The sequence below is a fragment of the Ochotona princeps genome, chromosome 23 (assembly GCF_030435755.1).
Source record: "Ochotona princeps isolate mOchPri1 chromosome 23, mOchPri1.hap1, whole genome shotgun sequence".
NCBI lineage: Eukaryota > Metazoa > Chordata > Mammalia > Lagomorpha > Ochotonidae > Ochotona > Ochotona princeps.
This window is the reverse complement of record NC_080854.1, coordinates 38,138,867-38,165,322: the sequence shown is the minus strand read 5'-3', so window position 1 is coordinate 38,165,322 and position 26,456 is coordinate 38,138,867.

Below are 26,456 nucleotides of genomic sequence, written 5' to 3'. Positions count from 1 at the left end.
GAACAGCACGTTTGTTGTGACTCTCACACAGCGACTGTCCTACTGGCTGGGCAGGCCAGTAGGTGGCCTTCACGGGACAGGCTGCCTCCCTTGGCAGCGTGGTTGGCTATAGGGAGTGCCCTGCTGGCTTTGTCACTTTCGGGTGCTCAAGACAGCATCGCTGCCCCCCGTCTCATGCTGTGGACACCCCACATTCTGGTCGTGGTGTTCCGTGGACTCCAGAGCATCAGCAGGCATCACTGTGCAGCCAAGCTCCCTTTCTGCAGGTGCAGAGATGTTGCCATTGGGACGTGCTGGGTTAGCAGCCAACCCTTCACGCTCCTGCTGACTGCTGTGTCTTCTACTGCTTTCTGTCTGGAAGAACAGAGCACACCCAAGCATTACCACTCAAATCTTCCTTTTATTTTTCTACTTTTCCAGTCTAAGACTAAAGTAAGAGTAAAATAACAGTAAAGATGTACCCCAACACACTTAGAAAGAGTGCAGAACTTACTACATTCTCAGCAAAGCACAACCAACCTATGCATGCACAGGTTACACCTCCAGAATGTGGCAAACATTCAAAGGTGTGTGGGGCTGTTTCCACGGCACTGATTAAGAGCAGGTTCAAGGGCATCTCTGAGATCCAACTTCCAAATCCTGCAGGTGACACCGAGAACAAACTCCTCATGCGGTCTCTGGGTCCTGCCAGGTGTTGTAACACGTGGATGTTGCCATGGTGATGACCCACTGTTGACAATCTTTTCATAAAAAGACTAGTAAGCAACCCTCTGCCGCTGTTGGGGCTTCAGGCTGGCTGCTCCCCTCTTTGCAATCACATTCATTTCTCAGCTGCTGCCATGGAAAGTGGGAGAGGACCTGGCCATGTTAGGGTGTGGGTGGGAGGGCAGAGGAGCAGCAAAGAGCTCAGCAGCAGGGGAGGAAGGAGACAATGTTAGCGTGCAGGTCTGAGCTGCCTTAAGGGCTCATATAAGGTGCGGCTCTGCTGAACGTGTGCACCTTGTATTTTCCACCGGGACTGGCAGTCCCCTTTGAAGGGTGAAAGTGGAGAATGGAGACTCTCCAAGGCATCTGTTGCCATCAACAACGTTGCAAAGTAAGTCTTCCTCTACATCTCAAAGTGAGCGTGCCCAGTGCTAAATACCAGGTGACGGGTTTAAGTACGCCTCTTGTTTCTTCAGGAAGTTGATTGAGTGTCAGATGTTTGCTGCAGCAACTGCTGTTTCATGCACAGAGAGTCCCTCTTGACAATAAGATCCCCTGACGATGGCGGGGACGTGGGTGATTTCCTCCAGGCAAGGGCTTTTCAAGGCTGAAATTCTGCCTAATAGGCTCACATCAGCAGGTATTTATTTATCATTAGACAAATATGCACCATGAAGTTTTATTTTGAAATGGAAATGCTTCTTTTTAACGGATTATAACTTGCGTTTCTCCAGGCCCTCGGCGCCTGCGAGCAAAGATGGGGGTCAGCAGTTGAATGTCGTAAGATACCAAGCGTCCCCAGACACTCCTGCTAATGGGCTCCAGTTCAAGTCATCTTTCTTTGGGGTTACAGGTGATGGAACCACATTTGCCAAAACAAATGGCCCTGCGTGGCAAAAACCCCACTCCCGACACCCAGTGGAAATGAGAATTAAAACAATTATAGAAGCAATCAGAGAGTGTAATCAGAGGAAAAACGTTTTAAAGAAATTATTCAAAAAATATCACAGGCCGATGCGCTGGCGCTGCTCCAACCCTCCTAATTGCATCTTAATCAGTGAAAGTATTGCACGATCACTCAACGCCCAAAGTCTCCTCCTGCTGTAAATTTGATCACAGGGCTGTATTTTTCTTTATTTCTGTGAAGTCAATGCAGAAATTATGATAGCACCAGGGCGACACTTCATTTTCACTGGTGGTATGGGTGTGGCTGCAACCTCGGGGCGAAGAGCCCCCGCAAAGCTTGTTTTCCACAAACAGAAATCTTCTCGCTCTGTTTATCCCAATCAAATAAGTTGGGCATGTTTAGAGTCATTTGTCAGAAATCCAGAGTGAAGGTGCGTGCGTTCACTTTCCAATACGCTTCCATCTTCCCAGGGAGGGTTGTCGCTTCTGATGGAAAGTGTGTGTGTGTTTGTATATGTACATGCATGTGCATGTGTGTTCATATGTACACATGTGTCCATATGCATACACACGTGTATGTGTGCTTAGGGGTGTGTGTGTATGTGTGTTTGCACTCACTGGAGCGTCCACTCTGGCACTCAAAGAGCCCACGTGAGGGCCTGGCAGTTCTACAAGGGCTGAGGACTTGCCTGGCTGTTGCTATGGCTCTCACTGTCACCACCATCGACTTGCACTGGTCCTCCTCAGGCTCAGACCCTGGCTTGGCAGTCCCAGGCTCTGAGGTTGGGGCGCTCTAAGGGAAAACAAAAATAGTTGGTTAATGACTGGTGACGAGCTATGGTGGCCTCGCCTGGGAAAGCAGACCCTCCAAGCTGGCAGCCGAATACCTGGCAATGCCGGAGACCCTGTCACTCAGGGCAAAGCTAAACATTCCCCCATTGTGTTTAGAAATATTATAGCAGGGACTATTTATAAATGACTAAACACAAAAGCACTTAAGCCTTCAGGCTCCCTGACGGGAAGGCACAAGCACAGAGACTGAAAGCTGGAGACACAGGCCTCTGCCCTGGGAACCCCAAAGAGAACGTGAGAAACGGGGGTCACCACCTGCATGGCCCTGGGGGAGGCCCGTGAGGCCACCGCCATGGAAGGTGCAAGCGGAGCAAACGTGGAGGCCTGTGGGATGGGCTCTGTCCTGCTGTGACCTCCCGGAGGAGCCCAGGCAGATAAGGGATGCATGTGCAGTCCTAGGGCCAAGGCAGGCTCTGTCGTGTTTCTGCATGACCGTTATTTGGAGAGGGAATCTGGGCAGCCCATGGAGGAAGCCAAGGTCTTCTCCCAAGCAGTGTGTCTGAGCTCTGGTCGCTCCCCTGGGCCGTGGTCAGCTCCCAGGCAGTCTCTGAGCTCTGGTCACTCACCTAGGCCCTGGCCAGCTCCCAGGCAGTGTCTCTGAGCTCTGGTCGCTCCCCTGGGCCCTGGCCAGCTCCCAAGCAGTGTGTCTGAGCTCTGGTCGCTCCCCTGGGCCCTGGCCAGCTCCCAGGCAGTGTCTCTGAGCTCTGGTCGCTCCCCTGGGCCCTGGCCAGCTCCCAGGCAGTGTCTCTGAGCTCTGGTCACTCCCCTGGGCTGTGGTCAGCTCCCAGGCAGTGTCTCTGAGCTCTGGTCGCTCCCCTGGGCCGTGGTCAGCTCCCAAGCAGTGTCTCTGAGCTCTGGTCGCTCCCCTGGGCCCTGGCCAGCTCCCAGGCAGTGTCTCTGAGCTCTAGTCGCTCCCCTGGGCCATGGTCAGCTCCCAGGCAGTGTCTCTGAGCTCTGGTCACTCCCCTGGGCTGTGGTCAGCTCCCAGGCAGTGTCTCTGAGCTCTGGTCGCTCCTCTGGGCCATGGTCAGCTCCCAGGCAGTGTCTCTGAGCTCTGGTCACCCCCCTGGGCTGTGGTCAGCTCCCAGGCAGTGTCTCTGAGCTCTGGTCACTCCCGTAGGCCCTGGCCAGAATGTCTTCCTGCTGTGATGTTGAGTTTGACCCAGGAGCAGATGGCATAAGAGCAGACGTGCCAAAGGCTGGGCCCTGCAGTCAGCCCATGCCCATGCTGTGTGAGGCCATTTCCTCCGCTGCCTGGGCCTGTCCCAGAAGCAGGGCTTGGGTCTCAGCCTTCTGTCTGCTCGATTTGCCTTTCCTGAGGCCCTCTGCAGAGCTTGCTGTCTTCCAAGAGATCTGCTGCAGGAAGAGGAGAACTTGGATTCCAGCAAGGCCATGAGACCAAGAAGGGACCACCTTCGAATGTTCCAGAGCCGTTGTCTGAATTTCTCTGGTGGAACAATTGTAGCTTAGAGGAATGACAGACGGGGGGTGCCCCAAGCCACGTGAGCATCAACCCATCCCTGGGGGAGGATGACTCTTGGGGACCCTGGGAAATGCAGTCAATTTTCCCAGTTGGGGGCAGAGAACCGGGAGTCGAAAGGTGTGTTTCATGACCGTGTGGCTTCAGCTCAGGGTGCCGGCAGTGTCCTCAGGGGGACACCCAGAGCAAGTGATGGAGGGGGAGCAGGACCTGAGCAGGAGGGCGCTGTGCAGTGCTGTGGTTTCTGAGCCGGTTCGCTGCTGCAGAGAGCTGGCTGCAGTCCACTCAGACTGAAAACAGCAAGGCCACTCGGGGTCTTGAATGAACCCAAGGTCAAGAGCCGGCGGAGTGACGTGCTTCTGCAAGTCCTGAGTGAGTCCCTGGCACATGTGTTCCCCACGTACCCCAACTTGGCAGAGCTGCACTGCCCACCCCCTCAAGGCTCAGTATTGTACTGTAGAGGCTTGTGTGGGTCCCAGCTTTCTCCATGGCGTCTCTGCCTGTGGCCCCTAGCAAACCCCAGATAACCCTTGGTGGTCCCTCTCTGCGACAGAGCCCTATAATTTGGGTAAATGAATGTGGTGCGGGAGCCGTTTTCACAGACTCCCCATCCATTATGGAGTGATTTTTCATCATAAGGGCCCTTCGAAAGTCAAACAATGCCCAAGTGGAGCTCAGCAAGCGGCTGCCTTGAGTGCATTGGGGTTTATTTTTCTGGGGGAGAAAATAAACTCTCACTTTGACTAATAACCCTACTGGAATGCAGGTCAAGAGCGGCGTGGAGAGCGCTGTGCCCCAGGAAGCGGATGCGCCCGTTCTCTTGAGAGGCCCTTGGCCACAGCTCTGAGGGGCATGGCGACCAGGACTCAGGCGGGCCTGGCGTGTGTGCGGCACCTTTGCCACTCTCCGTTTAGCAAACACACAAGCAGCTGCAGAGGTTTGTTGTGGAAATACTTCCTTCTCAACAGACAATTGCTTGTATTCATGCTTAACCTTAGCTATTGCACATATTTTAAAGCAGAATACGGCACACAGTGGTATCACAGTGCGCTGGCGGACGGTGCCTCTCCAGGAGTGGCCATGAGCTTGGAGTAAGTCCCCCAGCTGTCTTTTCCTGTGAGGGGCACAGGTCCTGGGTGTGCTATGCTGGCCAGGAGCTCAGTAACCCCATCCCCTGCATGGTCACACTGCACCCCCAGGCAATAGTGACAAGAGTGAGTGACCTGGATGGCCTGGATTGAATTCTCAGCTCCAGCTCTTGTGAGAACGAGGGGACGTGCCCCTTCAATCAATCGGTCCGCAGAAAGCTCTTGTCAGGTATGGAAGGTTGAACTGGCTTGTGCACAGCCTTACGGCTCAGGCTTTTTGTCAGCCCCATGTGTTTGTGCTGCATTTCTGAGACCACAATCCTTTTCCTTGAGTTCAGCAAATGGAAACTTTGCTGGGTGTGTGGGTGCTTCCAAGGGCCTCAATGTGCCCCTGAGAAAGGACAGAAGCAGCAGGAGCTCTCCCGTCCCCATCACCTCTGTGTGGAGGGACACCCTGGACAGCAGGACCCGTCCTGCAGGATTTCCCTCCCTGACCTGGCATCCACAGGCTGCTGGCCTCCTTAGCATATGGATGTCTCTGAGTTCTGCCTTTGGATAACCACAGGGCTGTCAGGAGGGCAGGAAGAGAATGCCCAGCCCAGAAAAGCCATGGACGTGGGCCGTGTGCACTCACTGCTATGCGTGTGGGGGTGCTCTGTTGACATCATGGAGTCACCAAGTCCCATCCACATCCCCAGCTCTCATTGCCAAGTTAACCCAACTACTTCCCCTTTAAAATATATTGATTCTTTTATTTGGAAGTCAAAATTGCAGAGAGAGAGAGAGAGAAAGAGAGAGAAGAAACAGAGAGAGAATCTTCCGTCTGGCTCTGTACCCAAATGGGCACATCTGTCAGAGGTGGGTTGGTCTGAAGCTAGGGGCAAGAAGCTTCTTCTGGGTTTCCCACAAGGTGCAGGGGCCAGCACTCGAGCCATTCTCCATTGCTCTTTCAAACGCGCGAACACGGAGCTGGATGGGAGGCAGAGCATTTGGGACATGAACCAGCACCACGTGGGGTACTGGCATCACAGGTGGAGGATTAGCCTATCATGCCACTGCACTGGCCTCATAACCCACTTGCCTGTTGAGTGCAAAGGAGGACATTAGCCTGAACTGGGTAGGATTTCCTCTACACAGCTATCCCCAGGAATGTGTTCTCAACTTGTCTGCAGGTGTAATCTGCAGCACCCAAGACTCCAGCCCTACCAGCTCAACACACCCAGCAGCTCTGCCCTGCCTGGTCCCCATCCCTATCCTTCAAACTGGGGAATAATGGTCTATAGAGTGATAGATGTCATTGTCTTCCTGTCTGGGAGCAGCTAAGAAGTGCCCAGCCAGGTGTGGGCATGTCTTGTCCCTGAGCAGAGGTGGTGGGGGCTCAGAGATGGAGCTCAGCATCCACCCAGTGGAGAGGGAAGGCTGAGTCCAGGAAGGAGACCAATGGCCTTCTGGCCAAGGGTGACCTCAGTCCTTCACTGCCTGGCCTGCACCACATCAAGGGCATGGGAGGCTAGCTGGTGGTCAGGGCCTGGCCTTGACGCAAAACAGGATGCACATGTCCCGGAGAGGCAAGTCAGCCCTTGGGGCCTCAAGAATTAAATAACCAGCCACTCATCACAACCCCAGGCCAGTTCCCACTCTAGTTCTCATGTGAACTCTGAGCAGGGGTCAGCACCTTGTGAGCCTAAAAGGGAGAGAGATCTTCGTGCTCACAAAGGTGTCCCCTGTGCTGTCGAGCCATGCGACTGCGTCCCTTCCTCTCCCTGTTTCCGCACTGGTCGCACAGCCTTTCCAGGGGTGACACTAGGTGACAGGGGTCATTCCTGGACAGGATCTGGGTCCCTGTATGTCGCCAGGAGTTACTGATCGGGAGGTCAGTTGAAGGAGACACGAAGCAAGGCCAAAAGCCACCTGCTCCTCTCTGATCTGCACACATGCGTGTGTATGGTTTTAAGAAATGTGCAATTCTGAACCCTTTAATGATTTCTGCACAGATGTGCAGGGTATGGGGTGAATTAAAACATTGATAATTAGTGACCTCACTCTTTCTTTTCCCCAAACTTTTTTCCAGTGATGCAAAATTCAACTTTGGTCGCTTGGGTTTTTGATGTGATTGGAAGAATCCCGATCACCATTAGCTGTGGCTGAGCTGATTTGATTGTGGGCAGGTTATTCCTGAGGCTATGGACACCAGCTCTTCCTATCCAGCTGACTTTAGCATAAAAGAAAATCGAATCACAGCAATGCAATTTGATCCATTCAACACCCTTTATTCCCAAGTAGAGTTAATAACACCTGGCTTACTCTCTCTCCTCCAAGAGCATAAAATAGACGAAATTGAAATTAACACATCTCCAGGACAATTAGGTCACTGGTAGGTGATTATTGAATTGACTCATTTGGAACTCAGACGGCACACCTGACCCTCAACATTTTTGTTGCCGTGTTGTGGAAGTAGAGAAAGAACCAACACAGACAATGACCGAGGAGGGCTTGGAATGCAGAGAATGTCCTGATGAGTGCAGTATCCTATGCCAAATCAGTGTGAGGGTGTTACTACAAACACATCTGGGACAGATGTTCTCACACAGTGCACAGGCAACTGAGAGAGAAGCTCACCTCACTGCCAGTGTGCTTGAACACCTGCTGTGTGATAAGGAGAGTCCCAGCACAGGGCACTCCTGGATACGGGGCAGGAGAGGGGTTTGTGGCTTGCACAGGACAAAGGTGTGCATGCCAATGTGATCTCACTGAGGACTGCGCAGGTCCCCTCAGGCTCCCAGGGCAAACCTGTTACACTGAGCAGCACAGCATACCTGCAGGGACTTCCCCTGGTGGGTAGGCACCAGGAGCCCTGGAAGGTCCGGCGTGCTTTGCCAGGTGGCATGCTCTCTCTCCTCAGATCACCACCCCCCCCCCCCCACTGCACAGGAAATGCTAAGGACCACAATGTCTGAAAACATGAGTTCGGCTGCTGGGAACTGCCAAAAGAGTGCAGGATTTCTCCTCATTCCAGAGAGCTCTGTCCCAAGGGGGTGGGGGAGTTTGCACTGGCTCTTGGTGCAAACGTGAAAGGAGTAGTTGCTGTCACATGGTGATTATGCCAGGATTTGCTACGTCCCTTAATGGCACTCTCACTGGCTCCAAACACACTTAGCTCCTACGCCTTCTGCTGGATCTACCCCAACACCAGCAGGAACCTTGTTCCTGTGGACTTCAGTACCCACGTGGACGTCCCTTGCCTTCTTGGCCTCTGTTGCCCTGCTCTGCTGTACCTCAGCACTCTTGCTCAAAGCATCAGACAGTGCTGAGCAAGGGTCAAGCCAGGAGCTGGGAGCTGCATTCAAGAGGGAGGGACCAGGGCAGGAAGCTGGAGTCACCAGTGGAGTGGGGCCCTGAAGTCAGGCACTGTGACTTGAATCCCACCCTCCAGGCAATGCTCAGTGTGAGGACTTCCGTGTTTGCCTCAGAGCTTACCACTGATGTTTGTCCAATGTCTGACAATACACGGCACTCTACAAATGTGCCGGTGGATAGATGGAGGGACGGATGGGTGGATGGATGGATGGATGGATGGATGGACAGATTGATGGATGGATGGATGGATGGATGGATGGGTGGGTGGATGGATGGATGGATTGATAGATTGGCTGATAGATGAATGGGCTGATAGGTGGTTTGATGGTGGGAGGATGGATGGATGATGGGTGGATGGGTGCGTGGGTGGGTAAAACCTCAGAGTATTTCATAGCATGCTGAGAAAACGTACTTTTTAGAACATCTAAAGCAAATCAAAGTTCACCAAGTAGAAAACCACAGAAGGAGCAAGCATTTTTACTCAGTTCATCTAGTTATACTTTGTTATTTAACTTTCTCTTATTTTTCTTTTGTTTGCCTTGAAACAATTTTTTTTGTTAGTTTCACAAAGAAAGTGTGAGAACGCCCAAGAGCATGATTATTCAGAAAATGCAATTCCCCTTGCAGGAAGGAGTGTCTGAGGGTGCTGATCGGGCACATACCGCAGGCCGGTGGGAGCGCCGTCTGCTAGCAGTGAGTGTGGAAATTGGCTCCGGAGCACACGGGGCACCCTGCTCTCCCAGGCGCCGTCACTGCACATCATCAAGTCGAGCTGCAGTTCAGATCTGTATCGCCCACTTAGGCTTGCCAGGTTTTCATCTCCTCCTCAGACACGTTTGTTCCCCGTTGAATGATAGCAAAGGGCATCTTCAGGCACCCTTACCTCTCATATTGAATTGTGAATTTGTCGTGGTGGATTAGATTAATCAAAAAGGTCTCAGAAGAAAAATCTCCATGTGTGCCTCTCAAACCCAAATAATTTCTGTTGAGTTTTCCATAGAGACACCACTTTCTGCAGTCCAACCTCACATGCTGTTTCAATCTATCTCACGCAGCTGCCTGTGTATTTATCCCAACCCTTGGTGGCTTGAGTTTAAGCTACTGTTTAAATTGATACCAGAGCTTGAAAGGCACGGATTAGAAAAATGCCATCCAGAGAGGAGGCAGGGCAGACACAAGCCACTTGTCTTCAGGAGAGCAAAACTTTGCAATGCCACGACTTCCCTCAAAAAGTCTTCAGTTATGTATGCAGGAAATTTAATTCAAGCCAATCTGGACAACGGGTGGTGTTACAACACTTGAATGACACTATTTAAAGCACCTATCAAAAATTCACCTGACTGAGCGAATGAGCGGGGTCATGGGACATTGGCATTGTTCCTTGGGTCTTCGTCCATTTCTCTTAGCAAAAAAAATTAATGGTAGGAAAAAATGCAGAAAACAACTGTAAAATACTTCCTCTCTTTAAGGAAAGATGTTTCTTATCTTCCTTGTCAAAGGAGAGTTCTGTTTTGACATATGCTTTTAGTACTTTACACATTCTTTCTTTACATAAAAATCACCTTTTTATTTCAAAAGGAATAAATGTTTATTATAGAAGCAATAGAAGTCCTGATATTAAAATAATAAAAATTACTTGTAATATTAAAAAATAGGATCACAGGAAGTGATAATAGATTTTTATAGCTTTCAAGTAACACACTGACATTTTTCTGTGGCTTAATTCTTTCTTAATGACCTTAAGATACATGCTCTGTCAGCTAATACATAATTAGGTTGTTTCCTTGCTATTTTTATATGAACAATAATGAGATGGACATCTTGGCTTTAAACACACACTTAACCAACTCCTTACAAAAATTCCTGGAATGGAGTTGTTTGGGCAATTGCCCTTAGGTTTCTGAGCAAATTAATGTATTTTTCTCAACTGCCCTCTGGAAAAGTAGCCCTAATTGATACAGGCACCCACAGTGAGTGAGGGTCCCCCACTTACTGCCAATCTCATCACCAATGGATTTTTCCTGTACAAGCTGTCAGTTTTATGAGAGAAAAATGGAAATGAAATGTCTTTTAAAATGCTGGCAGAATTTCTTTCATGAGATAATGAGCTGTTTTTATGCGTTCTTTCATTAATTGCCTGTTTATGTCATTTACCATTTTTGTGTTGTGATTATTGACCAAAAGTAAAATCAAAACACCACCATAAACCCACACACACACACTAAGCTTTCATGTTAAACTATGAGCATTCTATTTCTCTTCTGGTTTTCTGATGTATCTCTAACATTTAAATTAGTGGTCAGACTTTCAGTTATAGTAAAGGTGATAAAAAAAAGGATTGAAAAGTCCTGGTACGAGTGTGAGCCATCATCAGCTGACAGCGGATAAAGGACTACGTTGTGTGAGAGAGTGAAGAGCTCCAATCCTTGGTGCGTGTACTCCTAGTTCTCAGGTGTATGTGGCCTGGTGTCGGCAGGCAGCCAGGTCAGGAACAGGGGTCTAGAAGCTGCACCTGCCCTGTCTGGGCAATACTTTTTCAGGGAATGTGTACCCATCATTTCCTGGGACTTGGGGTGGGTGTGGGGCTGTATTGTTGAGTAGCCACTCCTTTCCCAAGCCCTGGAACAGCTGTGCAGACAAGGGCTCACACTTTTGGTCAAGTGCTTCCATGGTTGCATTTTCTCACTCTCTTCACTGCCCAAGCACTCACCTCTTTCCACTTCTTCCCACCTCTCTCCTTTATCCTTCTGCTTTCTAGCTCACTCCCTCTGAAAATGGTCCATGTTAGTTTGAATTACTCATCCTCTGAATAAACTTTACTACTTGCCTAAGCTGTGTTGGTGCCTGTGCTTAAAATGTTTTTTAATTAAAAGGCAAGAACCTAGGCAATAAATATTTAGCTCAAGCTTGGAGGGTGCGGGGGTTCATAGGAGGGTCCCTGGGCTGCGTGCTGCAGTGGAGCGCCTGCAGGGGTGAGCATGTGTCATTGTACGTCCATCCAGGTCCTTAGAATTCCAACAGCAGGCATACGTTGGTTTTGTGCAGCTCCAAAGCCGGAAGTCAGGAGGTTCATCCTGGTCTTGCGCAAGGATACAGCAGCTCAAGCGCTTGGGCATCTTTGCTTTCCCCAGGCCGCTCGCAGGGAGCTGGATTAGAACTGGAACAGCCAGGAGGGGAGCTAGCATCCTTATGCACGATGATACCGTAGACGATGGCTTCACCTGCTGGACCCCAACATCGCCTCCTGGTTTCCATTTAGTTTGGCTATAAATTAAAATTGCTTTAATGACTGATGTCTAAAAAGCTGCAAAAGACACTGAGTTGTAAGCAGAGACAGCCATGGAGAATGCTTGCAGCAGAGCAGCAACTGGGAGTGGGAACTGGGCACGGGTGGAGAGCCCGTCCCGTGCTCCTGGTCATCACTGAGCTCTATGTCATGGCCCTTCTCATCCATCTCAATCAGTGCAGGAAATTGGGCAGCGTTCCCCGGGAGAGGGGAGGGTGGGAACGTGGAGCTGCGTTAACAGGACCCGTGCTGCTGGGTGATGTGACCACAGAACATGCTGCAGAGTCAGCATTGGATTCAGGGTGCTGGGATGGAGGGAGGGAAAGTTGCAGCAGTGTGTAGGGAGTGATCACACACACCAGGAAGTTGTTTGAACAACGGCTACCCTGAGTGCTACAGACTGCAGCAGTAGGTGACACGTTCTCAGAGTGGGTTATTGGCGACACTGAAGTCACAGGAAAACGCGTTTACTGCTGTCGAGCTTCATGTCCATCATCTGAGTTAGTATTCTGCATTTATCTGGGGCCCTGGGGAGACCTCATCAAGGCCAGATCTGTTGCTAGTCCAGGAGAGGACTGTGAAAGCATCTTCACATCCAGTCTCATCCCCAGAGGGGCAAAAAGAAAGATCTTCCCAGCTTCCTTTCATGTCATCACAACAGGTGACTCTTTGGAAAATTAAAGTTGAAATGTTTTAGGGGACTGAAGCCCTCTTCAGACCTTATGTTGTATTTGGTTGAGATGCAATCCTTCCAGTGAGGAAAGCCACTTTCAGAGTTTTAACCAATGATCCTAGACTGGGTAAAAACAAGCAGGAAAAACAGTCATATTCCAGCGATGGGCTTCACTCAGAAGAAGCTGCAGGTCAGACTTTAGCCCCTATCCAAGCGAGCAGAAGCCCAGGTGGATGGTTACGTGCAAGCATGGGACAGGCACCTAGTCTTGCAGTCCGGCCTGGGTGTGGACCTCCGTTCATGTCTTGCCCCTGGCTGGTGGGCATGCATGCACTTGAGTCCTCTTCTGCTGTTTTCCCACAGGTGTTAGCTGGGCACTGCATTGGAAGTGGAGCAGCAGGGACTTGAACCCACAGGCCGATGTGGGATGCTGATTTCACAAGGTCAGCTGAAGTTGCTGTGTCACGGCACTGATCTTGAGCTAGAATTTAAATCCTGGGAAAGCCTGTGAACGGCAGCAAATGTGGGGTTAGTTTCTGATTTTGTCTCAGCCTCTCACAAGAAGAAACACACAACACACAGGAAGACAGAAAATAATAGAAATGTTGCCTTTTTAAATGGAGTAATACATTTGGCAAATAACTGTGGAGCAAGTAATGGTAGCATCTGGGGCACTAATAAAAAAAGTGTGCATGAAGTCTTGCCATTAAGTTGTATTCTAAAGTCAGTTGCCTAGACAGTACAAAACTGTGTTTATCCAACCTACACTGAAACGGAGAGAGAAAAACGTCCTAGAAACAAAACTAGACTGAGCCTATACGGTAATGCTAACAGAAAGCTTATTACTTTTGGCGCAGGGCAATCATGCCCTATAGTGTTGGCTGGCAGGGAGCCCAAGTTGGCACCACTCACCACCCATGTTTTGTGAAGGGCCCAGAAGGTGGACTATGAAGCATGCCCGCCTGCTGCCTGCTGCCCCAGGTCCTCTGCTGCTTTCTGCTGGATGCCAGCATGTGCAAAGAGAAGGGAGAGCCTTTCCAGAACATGGGATCCACAGGACAGAAAGGAGGGCTGGGAGATGGGAAGACACAGTGTGATGAAGAAGAAAGAGGTGCCTTATAGTTCTTGGAAGGTCCCCTCCCCACATGTCCAGGAGCACCACAGTGGCAGATGGCATTGGACGGGCTGGCAGCACCATAGATGAGATGTATGGTCTTCAGCAGGTGAAACAACATGCACGTGCGCCTCCTTTTCTTTTTTTTTTAAAAAGATTTATTTATTTTTATTGGACATTCAGATATACAGAGAGGAGGAGAGAGAGACAGAAAGATCTTCCGCCCAATGATTTTTTTCCCTAAGTGGCCACTACAGCTGGAATTGAGCTGATCCAAAGCCAGGAGCCAGGAACCTTCTCAGGATCTAACACGCGGGTGCAGGGTCCCAAGGCTTTGGGCCATCCACTGCTTTTCTAGGCTACAAGCACAGAGATGTATGGGAAGCAGGGCTGCCTGGATTAGAACTGGCATCCATATGGGATCCTGGCACATGCAAAGCCTTTAGAAGTAGGCCCAGCACCCACTTCTTTCTGGAACACTCCAAAGTAAGCAGGTGGAGACTGAGTGATACAACAATGTGGAAATGTGGGGTAGGAATTCGACCTTGCCCTTAGGATGCCTGCCAGCCACCTTGGTGTGCCTGTGTTTACTCCTGGCTCCTGTGGAGTGGCTGGGTTTACTTGAGGCTCCTGCGAGCCACCTCAGGATGTCTGGGTTTATTTCCGGCTTCTGCGAGCCACTCGGATGGCTGGGTTTGACTCCCACACAGCTCCTGCTGACTGTATGTTAAGAAGTAGCAGGGAAGGCCAGGGTAGTCGGGTTTCTGTTGATCTTGGGGCAGACATGCAGGGCACGGATACAGCTCCCAGCTTCTGGTTTCTGTCCTCACCCAGTTCCTGTTCTTGTGGGCACTGGAGCTATGAGTCATGGGGCGGGAGAGTTCTCCATCTCTTTCAAAGGAGACTGTTGGTACTAACATTGTGATGTAGCAGGTTAAGTTGCCACCAGTAGCAACAGTGTCCTGTATGGGCAGCTGTGGATGTCCTGGCTGCTCTACTTCCAGCTCAGCTCCCTCCTAAAGGCCTAGGAAAGCAGCAGAAGATAGGCTAAGAGTTAGGGCCCTCTACCACCCATGTTGGAGACCCTGTGGACCTCCTTGATCCTGCCTTGTGGCGTGCCCAAACTCAGCTGTTGCGACCATCTGGACAGTGAATAGAAGAGTTCTCTCTCTCTCTCTCTCTCTCTCTGTCTCTCTTTATCTTTTTCTCTGTAACTCTGACTTTCAACATAAATGAATAACTAAATGTTTTTTTTTTTTAAAGAATTTGTTACAAAAATGTAGAAAAGGCGACTGGAGGGACAGACGATGTTCAATGAAGCATTGCTTCAGAGCCAGGGGACCTGCGGCTGTGCCTTCGCCAAGTTGCTGTGTTGCTCTGGCCTCAGCTGTACCCACATCCATAGAAAGCACAGTGACGGGTTCATGCATGCCACAGCATCATACAAAGACGTGTTTGCAGAGTCTGGGGTGCAGAGCTGATCAAATGACAACGTGTTCAAGAGTGGGAATCCTAGTGACTGGCGCCTCTTTAGGGCACCCACCAGGTAGGAAGGCTGTGAACGACATTGTCCCTCTCCTGGGACGCCTGCAGGCATCAGAGTGGAAGCAAGGAGGGCAGCTGGAGGGGGTGTGGCCCCACCCGCCTGTGGGGTGAGACTTTCCCCCTCCCAGACTGTGAGAGGGACGATGTGCTGTGGGCACCTAGGACAGCACCCTGCAGTTCTGTGGCGTCCACCCTGAGGTGCGTGGCTTTGCCATTGGCCATCGGGGCAACCTGTGTACGGTGTCCTTAGTGCTCTTTCTTCGCATCACAAGCCCTTGATTTCTGACTAGGGACATTCAGAATGCTTCTAGAAAAGCACTCTTTGGAGTCAAGGGAAGGTCAGCTACCGAGCAGGACAGTTGAGACCTGTGGGATCTACAGAGGTGACTGAACCTGGCTGTCTCACCTCTGCCTTCACCTCATTGGTTCCCAGCTGGTCCATGAGTTGTGGATCTCAATTTCTGGTCTCATGTCTCATTTATTTGGATGCATTTCACCACAATGAGATGAATTAAAGGTTTCCAAAGAGCAGTCCTGCTGTGTCCATCTTTTTCTTAAATGGTTTGCTTTATCCTTATGCAAAACTGCTTACCCCTCAGAGCTTTGGACTGTAGGACAGGAAGACTGGGAACTCAGTTCATGGCAGACCCAGGCAAGGATGCATACTGGAACAAGCCACCTTGGTCTCTATTGAGTTTCCCCTAAATAAATGCCCCTGGGAGCCCGTTTCCTCGGCTACTCTGTCATGTACGTTGCAAAACCGGCCGCTCTTTAGGGACCCGAGAAGACATTGTGGCCAAGAGGATGGCTCACTGTTCTCGCATTGTTCCCGGCACTGGGATGGGGAGCACTTTCCCAAGCGAACTGACGGGCAATGCCAAATATTTCCATCCCCTGCCGATTCCGACAATGGAAACCAGTCCCTCGGCTGCTCAGAAATGGAAGGCCTCTTCCCAGTTGGCTCACAGGAGAATGCGTCCGAAAAGACGTCTTCAGGATAATAAATGATCGGAGGCTGGCTATCCTGGTGTACTTCAGGGAAAGGAGCCGCATGCTGAATGCGCATAGATCACCCGCTGGAGCCCTGCTGTGAGGGACGTGAGAGTCTGGCAGGGCCGAGATGAACACATCACTCCCTTGCTAAGCTGCCGTGCTTTGCTCAGGGAATTCCAAACAGGAGGAAACAGTCGGCCTCTGTGCTTTGCTGTGTGAGGCCCCCGTGTTGATGTGCGGAGGGAATAGACATCAAGGCAGGCAGCAGCCCAGCCTTTGTCTTCCTCTCACCCTGAGCACAATACGCTGAACTTGGAGCCCCAAGCGTGATACAGCAATGATGGACTGCAGGGTGTGTAGTCACATCATGTAAGTGTGCAGTTGTAAGAAATCGTTCTGGACCAAGACATGCTTTTGCAAGGCGCACAAAATGGGACGCTTGTTTAAGATCTGTTCAAAAGAGCCTAGTCTTGTCAAGGTTTTAGTCAGGGAGAAAGTCAGCTGGTTTCCTTTCCAGTTCAACAGTGCAAGCTGGTCCTCATTTCCCACGTTCTCCACGTGGGTCCCAGAACCAGAGGCTCTCACGTTCGGTGGACAAATGCAGCAGTGAGGGTCATTTCAAAGCATTTCAAGGGAAGGTGAGCTGAGTACAAAGGGCGCACATGTTGCCTGGGAGCTGGAGAACGTAGGTGGATGATGTGCCGGAGTTTGCAGCAATGGGATTCAGCCTGCAGGGCTTCCATGGCAGCACAGGTGCAAAAATGCATGCTGGTTGCATCAGCATCACTGTGGAATCAGCAGATTTGTTCCTGTTGGGAGACCCTTCTGCATCCCACCAGGAATTCTTTCCCCTCTAGGACCACTCTGTGAGAATTCCCAGGACCTTGGAGGTCTCCACTGTGATCTCCTACTTTCTTTCCCAGGGCAATGTTGAGTGAAGGCTTAAATGTGGCAGTTGGGTCAGTGCAGCCCCTTCTGTCCTGTGCCTGTGGGGATCTTCCTGGGGCAGCTTTGTGGGCAACAATGGGAGGCTTGGTCTCCATGGAACGTCTCACATGCCCAGCACCATGTTGGCGCTTTGTAGCGCTTGCACTTTCCCGGGTGTCCTAATGGTCAGGGGTTCTGCAACTTCAAATTGCCAGGAGCTAGAGGAGCAAAGCCAATTGTGGGCTCTGTTTTGAGACATGGACAGTACCAAGGAGTCTCCCCATCTTAGGACATGTTGTAGGGTCTTGCAGTCCATGGACAAACCATTCCCCCTTCAGTCTGGCAACCTCAGGATGCCTGGTGGCAACCACAGGGATTTACAGCAATAGAGGAAGGAGCTGAAGAGACCACAGTAAACAGCACCCGGGCTCTGCAGGCCTCAGGTTGGCCAGGGTCCTTGTGGCAGACAGAGACCTCTCGGTTCTTTTGAAGCCTTAGGAGCTGTCATAAGCTTGTGGAGTCCCAGGGACTGGCCAGAAAGGGGTGAGAAATCTAATTAAGGCAGGGATAGCAGTGATGAGGAACCCCCCTATCTCTAGCCTGGGAGCAGAGAGGCCACGCTGGCCTGGTGGAGTGACTCAGGAAGGGGGCAGGTGCTTGCAGAGCAAGGCGCTGGTGGGCACTAGTCCTCTGGGTGTTGTGTAGCCTAAGAGCTGCCACAGGAGACAGAGGGAGCCCCAATGGTGAATATACCCTGGACTGCCCAGTGTGTGGCAGTGTACCTGCAGTGGGTGCCCACCCGGGGAGGAGCCCCTCCTCTGAAAGTAGCCTAGTGACAGAGCCCTGTGCCACGCTGCATGGGAACAAGGCAGGGGCCCCACCTAGGGAGGCTGACTTGAAGCTGCAGTGGACAAAGTGAAAATTGGTGCATCCTGTTACTGCCTCTAGTGGGAGGAGTGATGGCAACACCCAAGTGCTGTGTCCCAAGCAGGAGAAGAGCCTGGGATTGGACCTGCAGTCTTGAGGGGAAGCGTCAGCATCTGTGTGCTGTTGTACCTGCTACACCATGTCTGCCCCCAATTCAGCCTCTACATTCCACTGTCTGTGTTTTCTCTTAACCCATGTACATCACGAATTAGCAGCCTTCCAGCTGTCTTAGCAGAACTGCACAACCCTCGGCCATTTAAATCCATGCCATCTCAGTGTGGCCTACAGGCGGGACAGCAGCTGGATCTGTCTTCCAGGGCCTGTGACTCAGGTGGGAGCAGAAGCACAGGTGCATGGTCTAAACATCGGGGGAGAAGTGCTCCGGGTGCCCAGGAAGCTTCGGAGAAGACCCCGTACCTCCCCCATGCCCCAAGACCTGCAACACGAGCCCAGCTTCTCCCTGCAATGTGGCAACAGCCTGCTTTTCAGTGAGCAGGTGGCTGAGTGTCCGGGTAGAAGTTTGGTGCTTGTTAGAGGCCCATGTATGTCAGGATTCTCGTTCATTGTCATTTTTGGACTCAGAAAGTGGTCTGGTCTTCTCTGTAAGGCTGTGAGGGAGGCTGTGAGCATGGGCCTGCTGTCTGCACTGTGACTAGCTGGCTGTGGCTTTCTTCTACCCCAGGAAGCAGTTCCTTTCCTGTGGACACGGGCAGACTTCAACCGCCCGGGACTTGGGTGGCTCAGGCATACAATTACGCGTGTGTTACGGGATTAAGGTGGAAATGGGATGTCCTTTCAAGTTTGTACATACCTACAGCATCTTCTAAAGACTGCCCACGGAACACTGACATGTTCTGCTTCCCTCCTGGCCAAGACGTTAGGAGAGACGTGTAAGAATGGGACGGTTTAGCAGATGGCAGGCCAAGGTACAGAGGAATCCCACTCCGGTTCAAGAACTGAGGCCCCTCATCTTGACTTAATGTTTCCACAGAAATCTTGGGCAGTAAAGTTTGATGACCATGCCCTTAAATAGAGTGTAGGAAATTGCTTAGAAAACACCATCTGAAATGCAAAGTAATGCCTTTATATGGAATTCTAATCCTTTTTATGGTTGTGTCACAAACCCAGTCAAAGCAATTAAATAAGCTTAATGTTCCTTACGACATTCTCGTCAATTCAACACCCATAAAGGTGAATTGAAATTGTGGCCATCAAACACTTCTGGAACAAAACACTTTATAAAACTTCCCAAACATAAAGTGCCTCTCAGTGCCTGGCAGCAGGCGTGATAATGACCTAACGCAGCTTGCCCCCAGAGTGTCCACAGAGTAGGCCTAGTTGGCATCCTTGCTAGCTGGCACACCAACGAGCTCGTCAGCAGCCTGTGAGCACAGCTGCGGGCTGGTTCAACACTCCAGTGAACAGACTGCTGTGGACCAGCCCTGCAGGACTCACCAGCCCCGTGCCATGACTCCTTTTTGCAAAGACACTGTCACCAGGCCAGGGAAAGGCCTTGAAGGACACAGCCCTGCTGGGACCTGGCTGGGGGTGGATCTTGTCAAAGGGTCTTGAGTCACAGCTCGCCACGGTCAGATGCTGCCGCGTTTGCTGTAGGTTTCTGGTGAGAAGCGCTTACTCCACAGGGCCACTTTGTGGGATCTCTGTCAGCGCTCTACTCAGTGGCACAGACAAGGTAGATCCGTTCAAAGGCTTCTGATGCCATCTTGGCATCAAGGTCTGTGTGCCCTTGCAGGCCACCTCCACCAAGCCTCCTGGCCATGACCCTGGGAGACTTTCCAGAGCATTGGCCATCACGTAAGAAATGGGACTGTGTGGCAAAGGACAGTAAAACCATGCTGGGAAGAGGCCTGTGGCTAAGTGATTCGCACAGCTGTGGGATGTGATTTGATAAAATGAGAAAGCGTTTAAGGAAGTGAAGGCTCTGCTGGTGTTTCGACTGCATAAATCCCAAAGAAGCCTGAGGTTCTTACTTGTCCTCCCGGGTGGTGGCTCATCACCGCTCTCATCCTGAGCTTTGGGCTCCAGCGCTCTCTCTGCAGCTTTCCTGTTCGCTTCTTCTCAGCTGTGCCTCCTACGTAGAACGGGACTTGAAGCACTCACAGGAAACGCCACGGAGAGAACGCTTTGGTCCTGTTGCTGACCATTCGGAAATCAATGCTTGCTGTTCCGTGCGCTGCGTCGCCCATGTGCGATGGAACACGGCACCAAAATAGCCGCATGCTCCTCATTCCTTCTTCCAACAACTTTTTGCAACCCCTCCTTTATTCTGCTGCCTTGCACCTGCCTCACATTCGCTGGTTCAGCTGGCATCTCCAGCACAGGTGAATGCCCACACAAGGCATGACGAGATGAGCCACAGCACGTGACCTATGCAGGTTTTGAAGTTGATTGCCATAAATCTTTATCATCCGACAGCTGTAGAAGTCGAGAAAACAAATGGTTTCCAGGTAGACCCAGGTCACCTTTGACCTCTCTCCTGCGAGTAGCTTTATGCTGAATTTGTCACTGCTTTAACAACGTGAGTGGGGGCAGGCAGGCCCCACGGTGTAATTACAGAGACGGCGTGAACAATGGCCCCGCGGCCTGCTTAAAGCGTCTTCACAGAACGTGGGCAGCAGCTATCCCGCTTTCAAACACAATAATTTATGTCGATTCAAGTTTGAGCCACTTAAGCCATTCGCCTTTGACTTGGATTTATTTTATCAACAGATCACTTTCTGACTTCATCCCCAGATGGTGGAGATGAGAGTCACTGCCGCATACCTGCGGATTCCGGCTCTGGTGCTCTGCACGGCCCCAGCTCGGGCAGCGAATGGGCTTGTCTGCACCAAGGCCCGGACTGGCTGGGGCTGGAGACCAGACGTCTGGATTCTGGCTCTCAGTTTGAAGTGCATCCAAGTCCTTTTTAGCTACATCAGATAAAACCTCACCTGCACAATTTCAAATCGCACCGTCCTTCAAGGGATTGAACATAAGGTTCAGTTTCTGCAGGGTGGTTTATGCTTATTAAATATTAAAACCAAACCTTACCGCCATGGGAAAGGCGTTCCCAGCCATAGGCACTTTTCCTGGTAATACAATTTTACCTGTTTTATTATAATTATTATTTATTTCCTCTGTAGAGTGAACCTAGGACTTGTGCAAGCTGCAGAGCCAGAACAGAAGTGGCTGTAGTAGCCAGGGAGTTTTGAAGTGGTGCGGGCTAAAGAAGTACTGCAATGTGTATGACATTCAACTTCCAAAGAAATGTACAAATGTGAGCACAGTATGGCCATCTTTCCAGGAGGACATCAGTGTGCTGGAGCTTTCCTGCGTGAAACTTCACCACAATGGGTCTTGGGAAAAGTCTGGGTATGTGTGAGAGTGTGCTAGCTTGCCTTTGGCCGGGTGGCTGCCCAGCTCGCGCCGTCTGCCATGTGTTCCTGCTGGGACGGTTAGGAAAAACAGCACCCTCAGGAAGGCCTTTACCTGGCCGCGGGTTCTAGCTGGACGTGAAGTCGCTGGCAGAGACCCACAGAGGGCCCTTGTACCGGTCTCAGGAAGAGACTGACGGCCCTGTGAAGGTCTTGACACCACACTTGGAACTTTCTGTGGGGTGAGTTATCACAAAGCACTTGTCATGCTACAGGGAGGAAAAGCCGCCTTGGGGTCTGTGGGGAAACCCAGCTGTGCACGAAAACGCCCCTTTCCCACATGCCCTCAGGAAGTGGGGGTGTCATGGTGGGCAGGGGCGGGGGGAGGTGGGATGGGAAGCAGGAAGGTTTTCACTCCGGGGAGCCTTTGTGATTGTGGGGCTCACAGGCAGGGAGACAGGGAGGGCCACCGGAGCAGCAACTAGCTGGTTTTGAGTCTGTCTGGGCTGAGCTTCTGATGGAGAGTTCGACATTTACAGTGTGCTTGCTCTGGCCACTTGGAAGAGGACTGGGAACCAGAGAGAGGCCCCAGAAGAGGGAAGAAGTGGTGATCTCTGTGCAAGTCACAGGCCGCTGGGAGCTGGGACCCTGGCAGGACCCAAGGGCGTCCTTAGATGCAGTGAAAACGGTCCCACGGAAAACCAGCTCATAGAAGTGCTGCAGTGCAAAGACAAATGATAGTAAATGTCCCTCCAGTCAAGGAAAAAGCAAGCAACGGTGGGCTGCGGGCACATGGAGCCGTTAAACAGGCAGGGAAATGAGCTGATTTGAGAAGAATTATGTGCCACCTCTGTTCATGAAGAAATTTCCTTAAGCAGTGTAATTTTAAATTTAAATACATATATTGTTTATTGACATGCTATATAAATTTTTTTTTTGCCAAAATAAAATACTAAGATGCCCATAGTGGTTTTTCTTATGCATCGGCTCTTCATCCAGCAAGCGTGTGCCCAGGCCAGCCACTGCTTCGGCTCCTGCCACCGCACAGTCCTTCCTCCTCTGCCAAGGGCAGCTCCCCAGAGGCTCGCAGTGTGCCTCTGCGACCTTTGTTCCCTTCCGTAGTGTCTTGATCTGCAAAGGATGAAACAAACATGGCAGACTGAGGGAACTAGAGTGGGAAAGCCTGCCATGGAGCAGAGCAGGGTGTCTGCCGAGGACCAAGCCTGCTCTGGGGTGAGAATCCGCTCGCCTGCACCCCTCAGTGCTTGGGGGACACATGGCCGCCTCTGGGGACCTGCCCCCAGCCTCAACTGCTTCGTTTTCTAATAAAAATGTGGAACCTGAAATTCTGAAAATCAAGACCTTCCACTGAGCAAGCATCTGTATTGACCCACACCCAGCACACACTTGGCTCATCCAAATGCAGTTATTACACCGAGAACACAGACTTGGCATCAATTAGTCACTCAGGGAACACTGTCCGTGTGCAGTAGACTTGCACGGACCAAGCCAGAAGACACTGCTCATGCAGGTGCAGCCTGCTGTGCCCTAACACAAGCATTTCACAGCAACTGTCACATTCTTGCTCCTAAAGTAATTGCAAGGTGACTGTAATTAGAGGTATTTTTAGTGTTCTTGACAGATTGTATGGGATTGACATCTTCAGACTTAAACACGAGATTTGGGGGATTGTAAGAGTGAATGTATGCGCACCACCATTGTGTTTCTACATTGTTTTAAAAGAGCTATGATGAGGGAATTTTAATTGTGTGTGCTTTTTTAGATTTACTTGCTTATGTAAAAGGCAGTGTGTATGTGTGTGTGTGTGTGTGTGTCTGTGTGTGTGTGTGTGTGAGAGAGAGAGAGAGAGAGAGAGAGAGAGAGAGTGGTTTTCTATTTGCTGATTCACTTTGCAGATGGCCTCAACAGCCAAAGCTGAGGCAGGCTGAGAGCAAGAGCCAGGAGATTCTTCTTGCTCGCCCATGTGGGCTGCAGGGGCCCAGCTCTAGGACTATCTTCTGTTGCTTTTCTCGGGCCTTTAGGAAGCTGGGTAGCATGGGAGCAGCTAGGACACAAACTGGCACTACAGGCAGCAGCTTTACCTACTATGCTGGCCCCAAGGAATACTTGGACTCTCACCTCTCTTGACCAAATGTCCCTGGGGCTGGACTCCTGCTGGCTGGACTCCCGCTGGCGGGCCTGCGTGTCCATGGGGCTGGACCCCTGCTGACAGGCCTGCATGTCCGTGGGACTGGACCCCTGCTGGCAGGCACAGGCCCACTCCTCTCCCAGTCCATCCTCTGCCTGCTCTCTGTGTCTCTCCTTGCCTTCTCCCTGCAGGTACACTGACGGCCACACTGGCTCGGGCAGCCAACACTGAATGTCAGACAGTGGCCTTCTGATTGGAGAGATTCGGGTCTGGACCCGTTTGAAGGTCACTCCAAAAAGTGCTGGCTTGGCTGTGCTATAGACTCCTGTGATGACACAGGAAAGGGCCGGGGACCAGGGCATCCTGGGAAGCAGGAATTACCCCTCTCATTGTGAGGGAAATCCTGGGATCACCTGTGGAGGATCACCACGGGGACCAGGGCTTCAGGCATTCCTCCCAGCTCTGCAGGGTGTCTGGTCGGAGACTCCTCAGGTGGGTGTGTTGGGTCCCGCCCCCAGGAGGTGGTAAGAAGCAGTGATTGGGCTGGCATTGTTGGCTGTACCTCAGCCTGCAGCACTGGCAGGCAGTGCTGTGCATTCCATCACGAGCTTCCTGCTGTGGCTTAGCTGTTGACTGCAGGTGCTACAGCAGCCAGGTGGGCCATGGGGGATACACCTCACACAGCCTTGATCCTTCAGGCCCCGTCTCCCCCAGGTGCTTGGGGACATGTGTAGGACCTATGTCAACCTGACTTAAGCACCTCGTCCCCCCAATGCTGCGCTGAGTGGCCTCTGGGTACCCCGCCAGGCAGCTCGCAGTGTCTCGGTGGGCTCTTTGCCCCTCCTCTCTTTGCTGTTGCTCTAAATCAGGCTTTGCTGGAGAACCAGGCATTCTGTGCTGTGGCAACGCTGTCGGAGGTCCCACGGCACGTGACAGAGCCTACGCCTTGTAATTAACGTCTTCAAAACGAACAAACACCATGAACTCTGCTGGGATCCTGCTGTGTGTGCGTTGTCGGTGCCCGCCCCCCTTTCATTCTGCCTGGGTTTTCCCCGTTTCACATCTACCTGCGTGTAAATGCCTCGGTGGCATTTTCTATTTTGGGGTATTGTTTGAATGACATCTCGAGTGCCACTCGCTCAGCTTTCGCTGTCACATCCCTAGCAGATGATGATTTTGATTGAAATGTGTGGATCCCAAAATCCATCTGAGAATGGTTAGGACACCAATCAGAAACACAGGGGACTCAAGCGGAGGACAGTCCTGTGTCGAGACATGCTGTCCGTGAGCTGAGAGCGTCCTTGCCTGGTCTCGGCTTCGGGCTGCTGCTTACCTGTCCTCTGTTACTTCTTCTTGTTTTAAATTGTTATTGGAAAGGAAGACTAACACAGAGGGACGGAGAGACAGAGAGGAAGATCTTCCACCTGCTGGTTTACTCCCCAGGTGGCCGCAAAGGCCTGAGCTGAGCCGATCTGAAGCCAGGAGCCAGGAGCTTCTTCCAGGTCTCCCATGTGGGTGCAGAGTCCCAGGGCTTTGGGTCGTCCTGGACTGCTTTCCCAAGCCACAAGCAGGGAGCTGGATGGGAAGTGGACAGACGGGACATGAACCTGCTCCCATATGGGATCCTGGCACTTGCAAGGTGAGGTTTTAACCACTGAGCCTTCACAACAGACCCTTCATTGTTCCTTTCTGTGATGCTGCGTAGAATGGTCAGAGGCAGTCCCTTGCGGGACAGTCAGGCAGGCCTCCCACTGTGACCCATGAAGGCCAGCAAGCCACTATATATCATGTGTCCATGCCAAAGCACGCAGCAATGTCCATCTCAGCTCTGCTCAGCACAGCTCTGGCATGACAGAACCCAGGCGTCCAGCCGCTGCAGGAGCTGATGTGTGTGGGATGCTTTGACCAATGGGTGTCAACCACTCACAGCAGGGAAGGCTTAGAGCTGCGGAGGGCTGTGGGGGACCCCAAGTGACAGAGGCTCCCCACAGTACACAGTGTGTGCAAGCAGAGTGCAGAGGAGATCCGGAAGACCTGGAGGGAAATCCAAGTCCAGTGTGTGGGCAGGCACTAAGCGCACACGTCTCGGGGGTGCAGCTGAAGGGAGTGGAAGCCAGGGGCCTGGCAGCAGGCAGTGCTGACCAAGTGTGCCCGGGTCAGGGCCTGATGCTTCCAGGTCCCTCTTAGCTCCTGATGCTTGGGATGGGGTGCCGGAAGGACAGCTCTGGGGCAGATCTTCCTTCGCCACTTGCAGAGCCCAGAGGAGAAACAAAGGCAGACAAGGCAGCCTGACCTCGCAATGTGTTCTCCAGGAAAACAACAACAACAACAAACCTCAATCTGGCTCCTCCAAGCTCACAAGCTGTTAGCCACACATGCTGATTCTAACATGATACCATTCAACCAGGGAAGACGGGCCAAGGTGCCTGGCTATGGAGTCAGGCCACAGGCCAGGGTGGAGGCCTGACCCCTGCCACCGGGCTGAGTGTGATCCTGTGATCTGGTGCCGTAGGAAGGAAACACCCTTGCAGGAATAATGTGAGGATTTTTTCCTGGCACCTGATGGAAACAGACAGGGAGGGCAGACAGAGAGAACCAGGAGGCAATGCAGGTTGCCCAGTGCCAAAAGCCTGGCTGAAACATGACCTAGAAATGACCTCTGCTTGGAATTTTTCAGAAGGTTCGGGGGCTTAAACAGCTGGCTTGATGTCCAGGAGCCCGCTGGACCTTGGCGACAGGATCCTGGCTTTGGAGCCCACAGCGGCCACTGCCAGGACTGTACTGCTGTGTCCACAGCCTGGACGGGGTGCGTGGACGCTGGGCCGAGGGCAGCAGCATAGATGGGGCAGCTGCCCAGCGTGTGTGAGCCGGCAAGCGTGCATAGTGTCAACAAAAAGACAGACGTGGGGTGAGGATGTGGATGGTGACAACTGGGAGGAGGGGGAGAGAGGGGGTGGCCTGGCTGTCCACACTAACCCGTCCCCACCTCCCGCAGCAGCGAGTGGGGCGCTGGGCCCCCCGACTTGCTCCTCTCCTCCCTTCCTGCCCGCATCCCTTTGCCCGCTGCAGATTGAAGAGAA